This window comes from Pseudopipra pipra, chromosome 2, assembly GCF_036250125.1.
Source record: "Pseudopipra pipra isolate bDixPip1 chromosome 2, bDixPip1.hap1, whole genome shotgun sequence".
In the NCBI taxonomy this organism is placed as follows: Eukaryota; Metazoa; Chordata; class Aves; order Passeriformes; family Pipridae; genus Pseudopipra; species Pseudopipra pipra.
Genome location: NC_087550.1, coordinates 79,175,091 through 79,187,463, shown reverse-complemented (window position 1 = coordinate 79,187,463; position 12,373 = coordinate 79,175,091).

The window sequence follows — 12,373 nt, the reverse complement described above, 5'->3', positions numbered from 1 at the left end:
TAAAGGCTAAATTAAGCTCAGCTGACTCTTTTGCCCGAGTGATGGGGCAGAGCCTTTGGAGAAATGAGCGTGCTGAGAGGGACATGGCTATGCCTTGCAGCAAACACTAACCAGACTCCTCCATGAGGGAGAAGGGACACGTGGCACCAGCTAGTGAGGTCTGAGTGCCAAGGGCTTTGGGAGCAGCTACATTTATGAGTCTCTCCAGCAGTTGCTATAGGTAAGGTTTCTGTGAGGTCCCTGATGGGTTTTAAACCAGCACAAAAGAAAGTGTGGGAAGATTGCTGCCTCCCTGGCCCATGTCTCCCATGTTTGGGTCTGGTTCAGGCTGCACCAATTAGAGTGTTCAGCCCTCAGAGTGTAAGAATATAAATGTTTTTAACATCGGTACCAGTTATAGGGATTGCAAAGAAACAAACCTTTACATAGAAATATGTTTGTGGATAAAACAAAGAGGAATGCTTCTTTTTATAGCTATATGAGCCCCAAATCAGTTGAGCTGGTTATCTGTTCAGCAATGTGCATGGTGATTAATGATTCCACTGCAAGCTTAAATATCCAAGCTTGTTGAAGTTTTCAAGCTTAAATACAACTCCCAGTGGTCACTGTTTCTATCAACTGGGAAAAGAAGAATATGTTGTGGGTTTTTTTCCTTCAAGAAGAGACTGATCGGGATCTTTGACAAGAGTTAAACTAGATTTTTTGGGGAAAAAATAATTTAAAAAACAAGTGTGATCATCTGCTTCTAGCCCATACTTGTGAACACACAGAGAAACACATACACACAGACACATTTGGTTATTAGCAGTTAATCTGTGGTCACATTTCTCAACTGTTCTTCCCTAGACCTGTATCCTTCTGTGGCATGATATATTAACACATGCAATCAGCCACATTGATAAAGTTCTTTACCCAAGACCGGTTACTGGTGGTGAATCTTGCACGTTTGTAAAGCAAAACACACTTATGAAATTCAGATTTAGGGAAGCCTGCTGGAACAACACAGTAAAGGCTGAAGAGCTCATTTGGGATGTGTCTGCTGGAAATCTAGACATGACAGTATCGAGGCAGTTAAATTCTTCTGAGACTTATTTTCCTACTAATTTCAATTGAGAATTATGTGCCAAATTAGGAGTTGGATATTCATGTACATTGAGTTTGCACCATGCTCCTTAGGTCCTAGTTTTAGTCCTTGAATTTTATAAATGGTATGCTGAGTATTTTTTGACTCGTAGAAAGAGTATTTGTATAATGTTTTCCCTATCCAGTGCTGCAGAAATTGCTTTACCACGTCTGTCACTGCCGGGTATTTAGGTGTCTAAGAAGGACTATAGAGCACTCCATAAGAAGGACTGTTTAGAAAGAGAGTTTCTCAATAATCCCTTCAGTTCCTGGAATTTTATGCCCTGAAGTATGAGAAAGGTTATTTGTCATAACTTTTAAGTCTGCTTTATCCATGTGATCTAACTGCAGCTATGACTGTTCCCCTTAAAGGCTTAAGCCCTTTTAGATTTCAAAATATTTTTGTCGTGGGTATGAAATAGTGTAATTACCTTAATAAATACTTGATGAATTACGTACTTTTTTTTAAAATTTGTTTCATATCTGGAGCTTTTAAGCTTCATCCTCTACTCCTAGTATTGAAAAAAGGGGTGAATGACAGAACCCAGTTTCCCTACCTTGCATCACCACATTTCCCTTAGGACTACTCCTTATACTAACCCATCTTAGGGAAAAACTTCAGCTCTGGTGTCAGTCAGGCTCTGGGGAATATTCCTATCAAAATAAAAAGTCCTGATGTGGGACAAAAAGTGTCCTCTAATACATGAGTTTTTCAAATAGTGGAGAGAGTAGGACTGGGGCAAAGTGATGCTGGACTGATAGTGTCCCTGCCCTTTGTGATCAAACCTGTGCTGAAATAAATCGATGGGAGCCACCAGCTAAAATGATATATGGATTGTCCTAAATTGCATCAAGCATCAGATTGGTAACCTATACAGATGTTACAGAAACATCTACAAGTTGCCGTTGGTTGCAGTGGTGACAACCCTGCAGTTGTCCTACCCAGTGAGGTGGGTGGGACTTCAGGCATCCTCCCTGGGATGCCACTGGTGGGAAGATGGCCTGAAGAAGGCCTTCAGGAATCCTGTGGCCAGGCCACGCTTCAGCCCAATGTTCAACATTTGGAGCACTTACTTGGGCTCAACCCCCACTAGCAAAAACGCTGGTCTACGTGGCCAATTCCTGCCTCTTGCACCGGGGTCGGAGCAAGAGGTGCCTGGCAGGAGATGAGTGAAAAGATCACGAAAGAAGCAGCTATCAGCAGGTGACTTGTGCTGGGAGGCAGCGGGCAAGTAACCTTGCTCCATTTTATGGTAGTGCTTCACCTGCAAGTGCCCGCTGTGAGTGAAATTGCCTGGGCTGGTGCTGTCCTTTATCAATTTCACTCTCAGCAGGCTCCGCAGGTGAAGCATTTCATTGCGGGAGTTGGACTCAGCTTTCTCCTTGGCAGCCTGAAATAGAAAGTGGAGAAAGGAAAGAAGGTAATAAATGGAGAAAAGCAAAAGCAAGACAGAGAGCCACGAAAAGCAGGATGTATGTTAAATGGTAATGGTAGTTCAGTGCAGCCAGCCCTCTAAACTGGGGGGAATTTGACACTGAAAAGGTTTTGCTTACCTATTTCAAGCTGTGCACTTGGAAGTAAAAGAAGTGAAAGGACTTCACAATTAGAAGGGAAAAATTATGATGAATAATATTATGTTGAAAATACTATGTAAGATGATGTGGGTACAGCTAAAAGATAATTTTCTTCATCTTCAGCCTAATAGAGAATTTTAGTAGTTGTTTCTGCGAGAAATCCAGATAAAAATTCTTTTTCCCTGTTTTTCTAAATTCTGCATTTCAGATTTATATGCCTTGAGTTTTTGTGGGTTTTGTTGGGGTTTTTTGTTGCCCTCTTTAAGACAACCTGCTTAAGACTTTTAGTGTTCCTGGGTGCTTGATGCCACTTCCCTTGAGAGAAATTCAGCATCCGAGATGAGAACCATGCAAAACCAGTATCTGCATCTGAACGTCTGACTGCCTGTTACTAGGGAAAGAAGTGCATTGATTCAGAGACGGGGATGTCGACACAGCTTTGAAGCTCCCAGACCCATCTCTTTCCACTTAGTCACATCCTGGGGCTTATAGGGAGTGTGGGGCAGCACAGAGCCAAAGCATTTGAGCTGGTTCCCAGCTCCTAGGGGAATTGTTTGCATGGAGACTAGGAGGCTGATTGTAGAACTGCAAACATCCTGCTTTAGCCGCAGTGAGCTGATACCTTGAACCAGCTGATACCTGCCTGCAGCAGGGGACAAGGGGAAGTGATTCCTATACCTCCTGTAGGATACACCTCACAGCACCAGAAACTCTGTCCTAGATATGGGTTTGGGAGGCAATCACACTGTGTAGCCCATCCCTGAAGTTTTGTGGATAAAGAGCAGCTTTTTATTCCAGTGACATGAGGCTTGTGCAGCTGTATCTGGTGGCTTGCAGTTTGCTGCTGGTTAATGTGGGAAAACTGGTTGAAAGGCTGTTGCTGGAGGAAGGAAATCTGAGTGGAAAAGATCACAAATCAGCAGAGCTCTCGAATTTCAGGAGAGGAGGGAGCAAAAGCAGTGGACTAATGAACTTAAACCAGAAGACTTCAACTCGCTCAAAGAATTGGTAAATGCAGTCTTGTGGAAAGGAATTTTAATGGGAAAGGGAGCCCTGGAGAACTCTCAGCTCCTCAAAGAGGCATCAAAGATGCAATGAAAAACCACATCTCAGCAAGATGTGGGGAGAGGCCAGTGTGACCACCTAGGAAGATGACCTGACAGTCAAAAAGATGGTATAAAAGGTGGCTTGCAGGCAGGAAGTACAAGGAAACGTTCCGATGCTGTCCCATATAACACTCTCATGGGTGAACTAGGGATATGTGGTCTTCATTAAACTGCTGCAGTGTGGGGTAGAAAGGAGGCAAGGGATCAGGCAAGCATGTGGAAGACAGAAGAGGAAGAATTAGGTGTGGAGAGAGAAGGTGGCACAAAATGGGGTAACATTTTTTCCTCTAGAATAAAAAAAAGCATTCAAACTAAAACCTGAACACAATATTACACATCTAGTGTTGTAGTTTCATGCAAATGCCTTTGCCTTCTTAGCAACGGTGTGTGACTGTAAACAGAACCGGATTTGCCGGATCAGTAAATACAAACCTGCCCTATGCTGAGAAAAATATTAAGATCCTTTGCATGAAGCTTTTTGTTTTCTCAAATGAGGAAGAAAAGCAAGCCAACCTACTGCAACTCCCCCCATAATGAATTCTCTTTTATATTCTAAAGGGTGGGGTTTCTAAGTACCCAAATTTGAATGATTAAACAAACCAAGAGGTACATTTTTCTACTGGATAGATTGCAAGAGGTGGGTTTGCCAGATGCCACCCACAAGCTGGTTTAATAAGGTTATTTGTCTATTTGTCCCCATTTGCAAATAAACTTCTTTCTTAGGTGCCCCTGTTGCCCCTTCCAAAGTGACATGTTAGAAGTGCTTGGATAATTCAGGCAGAAGAGTGCACCAGGAGCAGGAGGTCCTCCTACTGATTTTTGTATAAGATCTCTGCTGAGATAATTTTTAAAGCACTACATTCTTTTACATTTTTTTCTTAATATGTCCCACTCTGTAACAGGATGGAGGTTAGTCTAAAGCTTAATTAAATTAGCAATAAATGGGATTAGGATGTCAAAAGTTGATGTAAAACATCAGGTAGAAGAATTATCTCTGTTATTCTGTATTATCAATTCATTGGAAACTAGGGGAAATTTTGAATTACATTCTGATTTATATCTTCCATATGTCACATAGACTACAGATAAATGCAAAACTGCCTCTTTAATTTATGATTGGTGGGAGGAAGGTTGATCAGATGTGAAAAAATCCATGCATGTCATTTACACAAGAAAGAGACAGAAATGCTTGGGAAGTTCCGGTGAAAAGATGATGGCTCTCTCAGTGACCTTTTCTCTCTGGAAAGTACAGTATGTTCCCTGGGAGGTTTACTTGCCATGCTATGTATTGATCACTGTGCAAATAGGCAGAGGAGAAAATAGAGGCTGTAGTGAAAAGAATCTCACCTGACGTGTGAGTTCGCTAACAATGCAAATCTCAGTATACATATAATGAAAATTATCTATAAACACTCCTACGTGGTGGGTAGGTCTGAAAAGGTTACTTGGCACTGCTCAGAAAAAGGTGTTTGTTTGCCATTCTTGGCTTTGGACGAGCAGGAATACAGTGTAGTGCCACTGAGAAAATGGAAATGTAACACAATCCAAAATCTATCAATACCAAGATTTTTGCAAGTCAGATTTTTTATTTTTCTTTTCAGTTTAGATGGTCTCCTAAGTAGCATGACTTTGCAATGTGCAGAACAATTATAATCCTAAATTAAAAATAAAAAATCTAAGTGTGGAAAGGGCAATTACTATTCTGATGTTACATAATGCTGCAGCTCTGTTCACAGATACTCAGACTGGGTGCACTGGCTACTATATTGTATTTTGAATGTTTGACAACTCTGTTTTAGCAAGGATCAGTTTCTATACTGTTCCTCCTTCATAAAAATGAGTAAGTGCAGTGGTAGGCTGGTAGGCTGGCAGTGCATCTGACAGAGCAATCTATGAATTCATATAGACTGTAGGATCTCTTAGTACTGTATTTGTGTTTGAAGTACGTTGCTTCAGGAGTTTTGCAAGCCAAGAAAAAAAAAAAAAAAGAGCAATCTGTGGTGACTTGGCCTGCCAAAAATCATGAATCTGGAAGCAATTACAGAAAATCAACATCTGAGTCTGCTAGTAACTCAGCACCTTGGGTGCAGTGGGAAAAGCTTCATAAAGCACACAATTGTATTTGTGTGATCTAGCTGAATGGAAAATACATGCAGTTGAATATGCAAACTGTGCATTCATTGACCTGACTTGGATGACATGTTTGGATTGCAGCAAGTTCTCTACGTAGAGTTGCATTGGTTGTTTGCAGCTTCTCTGAAATTCCATCCATCCAGTGAAGTAGGCAGTACCTACACTGATAATTTTTACATGAAGAAATAAGATCATAGAGTCACAGAAATGTTGGAGATCACCCCCCACAAAGCAGGTCTACTGCCAGTGTAGTGCTACCACTGTTAAGTTAGCTCTGCCTTTATCCAGCTAAGTCGTGAAAACCTTCCAAGGCAGGAACTGCCACCACTTCTCTGGAGCACCTGGTACAGAAGGCTTTCCTAGTGGCAAGCCTGAACTTCCTGATCTGCCATGTGTGCCTGTCGCCCTTTGTTATGTCCTCTGGCACACCAAAAAGAGTTTGACTCTGTCATCTTTGATCTTCAGGCAGACACAGGCTGCTGTTCTATCACCCTTTGGGCTCCTCTTCACTGGGCAAAACAGACCCAGCTCCCTCCACCTCTCTCACACTGCATCTGCACTCCAGACACTGGGCCATGGTGGCAGCCCTTAGCTGCACCTGTCCAGTTTTCCACAACCCTCTGGAGGCAGGAGTCCCAACCACCTGCAGACTTTCCCGTGCCATGCAGATGTTCAGTTTAATCTGCTGGCCACTCTCCTCCCAGCACCCCTCATAGACCCTTTTCAGCAGAGCTGTTACTTCACATCTTGGAGTTATTCAGTCCCACATGCTAAACTTTCAATGTCTCCTTGTTGAACTTCGTGGGATTGCTGAAATCACTGCAGTGGTAAAGGTACATGGTTCTTGGTCTTGCTGTTATGATTTTTCACATTTTTAGAGTATACTGGTGACACTAACAGCTCCAGGCACTACCAAGCTCTTTCAGTTGTACACAGCCCCCAGAAGTCTCTCAGCCACTATTTGTGGTACAGTGCGCCTTGATCTCACAGGGGCACTGCAAATCTCTCTTCTTTCTTGATTTCTCATACCCACCTTTGTTTTTCTTAAGCCTCACACATTCATCTTGATTTGTTTCTCTCCTATCCAGATGTTTTTTTTTCTGAATGGTGCCCTCTTCTGCTGGCTAGCTAGCCCTGGACCCCTCTGTCACTCTGTCAGCATAGAGCGTAAGTGCCGGAGGCCCCAGGCAAGAGCAGCTCCTGTGGGTGGGGAAGCACCTGCAGGAGGTCATGGCCATGGCCCACTGCCCTCTCCCCTGCTCTTTGCTCCCTCACCGAGCCAAATAACAAAGCATTTGTTCCTGACAAGCAGATGGGGCTGAATTGGAAAGGAGCCCGGATTCCTTATAACTTAATCTCTGTCTACTCAGCTGTAAGTAAAGAGAGTTTTGTCTCAAAAGGACATGATTTCTTTGGCTTTGCCACCAAGTATTTGTTCACTGACATATTTTTTTTCTCATACTGTTTTCCCGAGAGAAGAAATGGATAGTTAGATTTCCAGCTACCAAAAAAAATTATCTGTTGTTAAGGGAGGATGGATGAGGAGCCATTCACTAAAAGGCAGATTACTTCTGATGAGGCTATTATGCCAATTACAAGCTTTTTTTCCTCTATGTAAAATGCTGTCCTGCTGCAAATTCCAGGCTTAGAGAAGTGTGGTCATCCATTTATTCCAAGAAAATGGTGTTGAGACAGATGAGCTGAGGAATTCACAGAGAGAGATTACGAAGTTTCATGGTAGGCTGCTCTGAGGAGGAGTTTTGGAGACTACCTAGATTTTTTACTGCATTGGAAAGCTTATTTTGTTAGAAATGGACAAAGAATTACATTAACATTAAGCTGACAAGTGACTTCATATTTCAAAAAGCAAGATATCATAATCATATTCCTTTACCTAGAATATAGCAACAGACCTTTAAAAATCCATAACCTTTTTCTTTGTCAGACAAAGTGCAAATGGTCCTTTAATTTTTGTCCCTTGACTGTCTTTTTCAATTCTTATGGAACATAGTCATAACAAGCATATTAGATATGTCCTGAAAGTTTCCTGGCAAAGACAATAATTTCCATTTTACCTCCCTGATAAGATTATATCCTTCTCCATAGAGAATGGAGAGCTCCTGATGGATCCATCCAAGGTAATGAGTGAGACCAGCTCCTGCAAAAGGAGTCAGGCTTTGGATGCCGGAGTTTTACCCATGTTGGCTGTACCAGGAGCCTGGTTTCTCCCAGACAGGAGCAATATTTTTTGGTCAGGAGTCAGCATAGGAATGAAGGGGAGGACTGCACGAGACATGGAGGGCTGGCAGGAGCATGGGAAGAGCTGGCTCCATTTCTGGGGCTGCATGCTTTTCCTATGTTCGTGGTATCAAGAAACCTGTAATGTAAATTATCGATGTGCCCCAGGCTGAGAGCATAGGGCACCTGACCTGGCACTGGCAAAGTGAAGGATCAGGTGTGAGTGCTGCAGGTAGGCAGGCAGCAAAGACCCAACCACAGAGGGCACCCACCATCTCTTACTAGTGCTAGTCAAGGCTATATATAGAAGCTTTGGTTAATGACTAAAAGATATATGAGCACATAGCTGTTACTTCTGTGCACAGTGATGGTGCTTGGTGGCACTTTGGGGGCCAGGAAACCATGCCTGAGGCTACCCTGAAAACACCTGGTGAGTGCAAGCTCCCTGAGCACTGTGCCATGCCTATTCCCTCCTCCCATAGTGCTCTCCTTCGCAGCCTTGGCAGCCCTTCCCAGAAAGGGAAGGCTGCACCAGACAGCGAGCCATCACCCTGCTTTAGCCGGTGCCCACTCTGAGCAGAGCAGCCGTGCATGTCCACCCTGTGCCACCAAACAAAAGGCTGCCGACCTACTCCAGACCTTGGGCTGGCCCCTGAGGTGGCTGCTGAACTCTCCCTCTCTGCCTGTTGATAAGCTTTGGTGCTTTGCAATTCCCCTTTCCAATTACTGGCCCTGCTCCCAGCGCTGGCTGGGCCTGGTGTGTGCTGCCTGCTTGGCAGTGATGTGGGACTGTGGGGCTTAAGGTGGGAGGAGACAAAAGAAACAGTGAGGCAGAGCAGGGACTTGCATCAGTTGCTGGGAGGGCATCATCTCACTGCTACCTTTTGCAGAAATCCTTGGAAGTGCCTGTTTGGCTAAAGATGGAGCCATCTGGATGAGCCATGCAGAAGTGGCCCTTGCAAGTGTTAGGACAGGGACTCAGGAAGTTCCCTGGGCAAGGCATGTAGACATTGAGACCAAATGAGACAAATATCTTTCTGAAATGACTTGGGTATAAGTGACTGGTTTGGGGGCGTGGAAACAGAGAGAGAGTGAGCCCTGCTACTCTTTTTTCTTTAGCTGCATTGCTATATTGCTAAAAGAAACTTAGGGGGATTGTCCATATAAATCTAAATATACAATAGTTAAATATCAACACCACTATTCTAGGTATTGTGGGCTCAATGTTTTCCCTTATCATAGGCACATTACTATTTCAAGGACATCCACATGAAGTGATCTGAAGCTCCAGAACTGACCTCTTGTGACTCCAAGTAAACAAACAGCAATCCTGCAGTCATCAGCTATCTGCTGGCTCACTTCATGGAGGCACCAGCACGAGGCAGTGTGCCCATTGAGAATGTCTGGTGGAAATTCCAGCTGGCATAAGGCTGGAACCCTCCTCTCAGCTCCTCCTGAAATAGGCAGAGCACCACCATGTGCCAGACATCCCTATGGCATCTTTTGTACCCATGACTGCTTTGCAAGTAGGACAAATCATGGTAAAGCTTGTGCAGCCAGAGTTGCTCATGAGAGATGGATGAGCAGTCTGTGGACTGCAGAGGGCAAAAGTGGGGAGCTGGCATCTTCCTTTCCCCACTTCCCTAAATTCTCTTTTCCTGGGAGCTGAGCTCCTCACCCAGACTGGCACTGAGGTTTTATTGGTGTGAGACTGGAATCCAGCTCTGACTGCCACTGCAGGGACTGCTCTTCACAATTAGCTCAGAAGAGAAGTCTCCAGGAGGAGAAAGGGCTTCTTGCCACAAGAAAGAGCTCTCTACTAAAGTGTCAGCTCAAAACCAACTTTTACCTCAGTTGAGAACAAAGAGACTGCTGGCTGGGTTATGATTTTTAATATTTGAAAAAGCTCTCTTTCTGAAAAGACTTAAAAAAGCAAATCAAACCAAACAAAAAAAACCATGAATGTGAGCAAATCCTGAAGATCCTCTTGTCCTTGAAAGGAAAGAGGTAAGAAGCATGGCCCAGCCACTATCCTAAAACCCCTGTGGCAAGCAATAATCTTGAAAAAGCCAGTGCAAGCTATGTTTTCAATTTATAAATTAAATGTGTTTAAAATTTATGAACTCTGACTGCAGGAGTAACTACTTCATTAGACTTTAAGGCTGTGTGTTTCCTTGGCTTTTTTCATGGTAAAGTAAAACACATTTCTAATAAACATGGAAAGAGGTTCCAAGCTAGAGTCACTACTTTTATGTAAAGGACCCTCCAGACTCATTAAAAAAGTTTACCACCTAAATAAAGCAAGCACATTGTAATTCTTTAACTCATAAAGTTGGTAATATATACAGAATATTAGCCTACTCTTACATGTACACTGCTTGGTATCAATGAATGACATACAGCAAGGGGTTTACTATAAGGAAATTAGCATATAAAACTATGTTTTGGTAAGTCTTAGACTGAAAGACGAGCTCAAGGAATAAGAGGATGTAAGTTGGGTGCTGCTCTGATTTGCTGAGCAAGCATGACAAATTATATGCAGATAGTGAGCTGAATCTGTAGCTGTAACCAAAATTGTTCTGTTTCTCCTAGTTTATATCAGTGTTGAGATCCCTTTGACAGTCAGCAGTGGGAACATGAGTGGAGGTGTGGTGGTGTCTGCACCGTGCATTGGCCCACAAAATGAGGCTGTGGCTGAAAGAGCTGGCACCATGCACTTCCCCTTACCAGCACTGGTGCATCCACAGCTGAAGTACAACATTCATTTTTGGGACTCCTGCCTCCAGAGGGTTGTGGAAAACTGGACAGGTGCAGCTAAGGGCTGCCACCATGGCCCAGTGTCTGGAGTGCAGATGCAGTGTGAGAGAGGTGGAGGGAGCTGGGTCTGTTTTGCCCAGTGAAGAGGAGCCCAAAGGGTGATAGAACAGCAGCCTGTGTCTGCCTGAAGATCAAAGATGACAGAGTCAAACTCTTCTTGGTGGTGCCAGAGGACTTAACAAAGGAAAAACCCACATATGTCAGACGGGGATGTACCGTTTGGCCATTAGGAAAGCCTTTTCCGTCAGATGCTCCAGAGAAGTGATGGTGGCTCCTTCCTTGGAGGCTTTTTATGACTTGGCTGGATAAAGGCTGATTTAATGGTATGATGGTGGTGGTAGTCCTGCTCCAAGAGGAGATAAGGCTAGGTGACCTCCAGTAGTCCCATGAAACCAACATTTCTGTGATTCTGTGGTTCTTTTTCCCAGAGCAATGGGGAAGCATGTCCCAAAGCATCAGACAGTTCACCTGCTCAGAGAGAGAGAAGACACCTCTGCCAGATCCTGTCTCATGAGGACTGGTCTCAGCCTACCACTTCCAAGTGTGCATTAGGCTATGCCGGGGCTTAGACCCAAGTTTGCGAACAAACCTGTCAGCCTTAGCTAGCAGGTGTCTTAAAGTCACCAATGTCTGACTTCCACTCAGTTGTGCCTTGTAGTAGTCACATCTCAGTGTACTTGTGCATGACAAAGTGGCATACTGGCAGAATCTTTGGTCTTCAAAACCCACGTTTCAGCAAGATGTCACTGTATTTTCAAGTCCAGTGATGAAAAATCCCTCATCAACTTTTCTCTGCCTTCTCAGATACTTTACCCTTTATGTGAAGCCTTGTATGTATAATTTGCATTCAGTTCTTCTCCTGCATTGGAATTAGTCACATGAGAATCACAGGATTGGCTTTTTCTGGTTAAAACTTTCCTCTGCAGAGAAACCCTTTCCTGGCTGTGCTTAGAAAATTGTCCCCAACTCTTCCACTGTCTCAAAGCTGATGCAGTCAGTTGCAAGGTCCCTACCTCACAGATCCTTTCCTTTTGGGTTACAGGGGTGATGAAAATAACACTGGAAATCTCACTTCACAGTTTCTTGCATGACAGCAAACAACAGAAACCACCCAAAAGAGCACCTTTTCCTGAGCCAACTCTCCTGTGTTTGCAAAAAGGACGGGGTTGCTGAGCAAACAGACTTGCTCCATCTCTGATTACTTTGATACTAAGACCATATGGGCCTCCGAGCTGGTCCCCACTCCCTGGAGCATTTGTTTGTGGATATTGCATGTTCCTTAGAAACAGAAAAAAACCCCAAAACAGAACCCAATGATTTTACTAAGTGAAACAAGCAGGTACGGTAGTGCTGCATATGGTGCTAGTAAAAATGTAATAGTG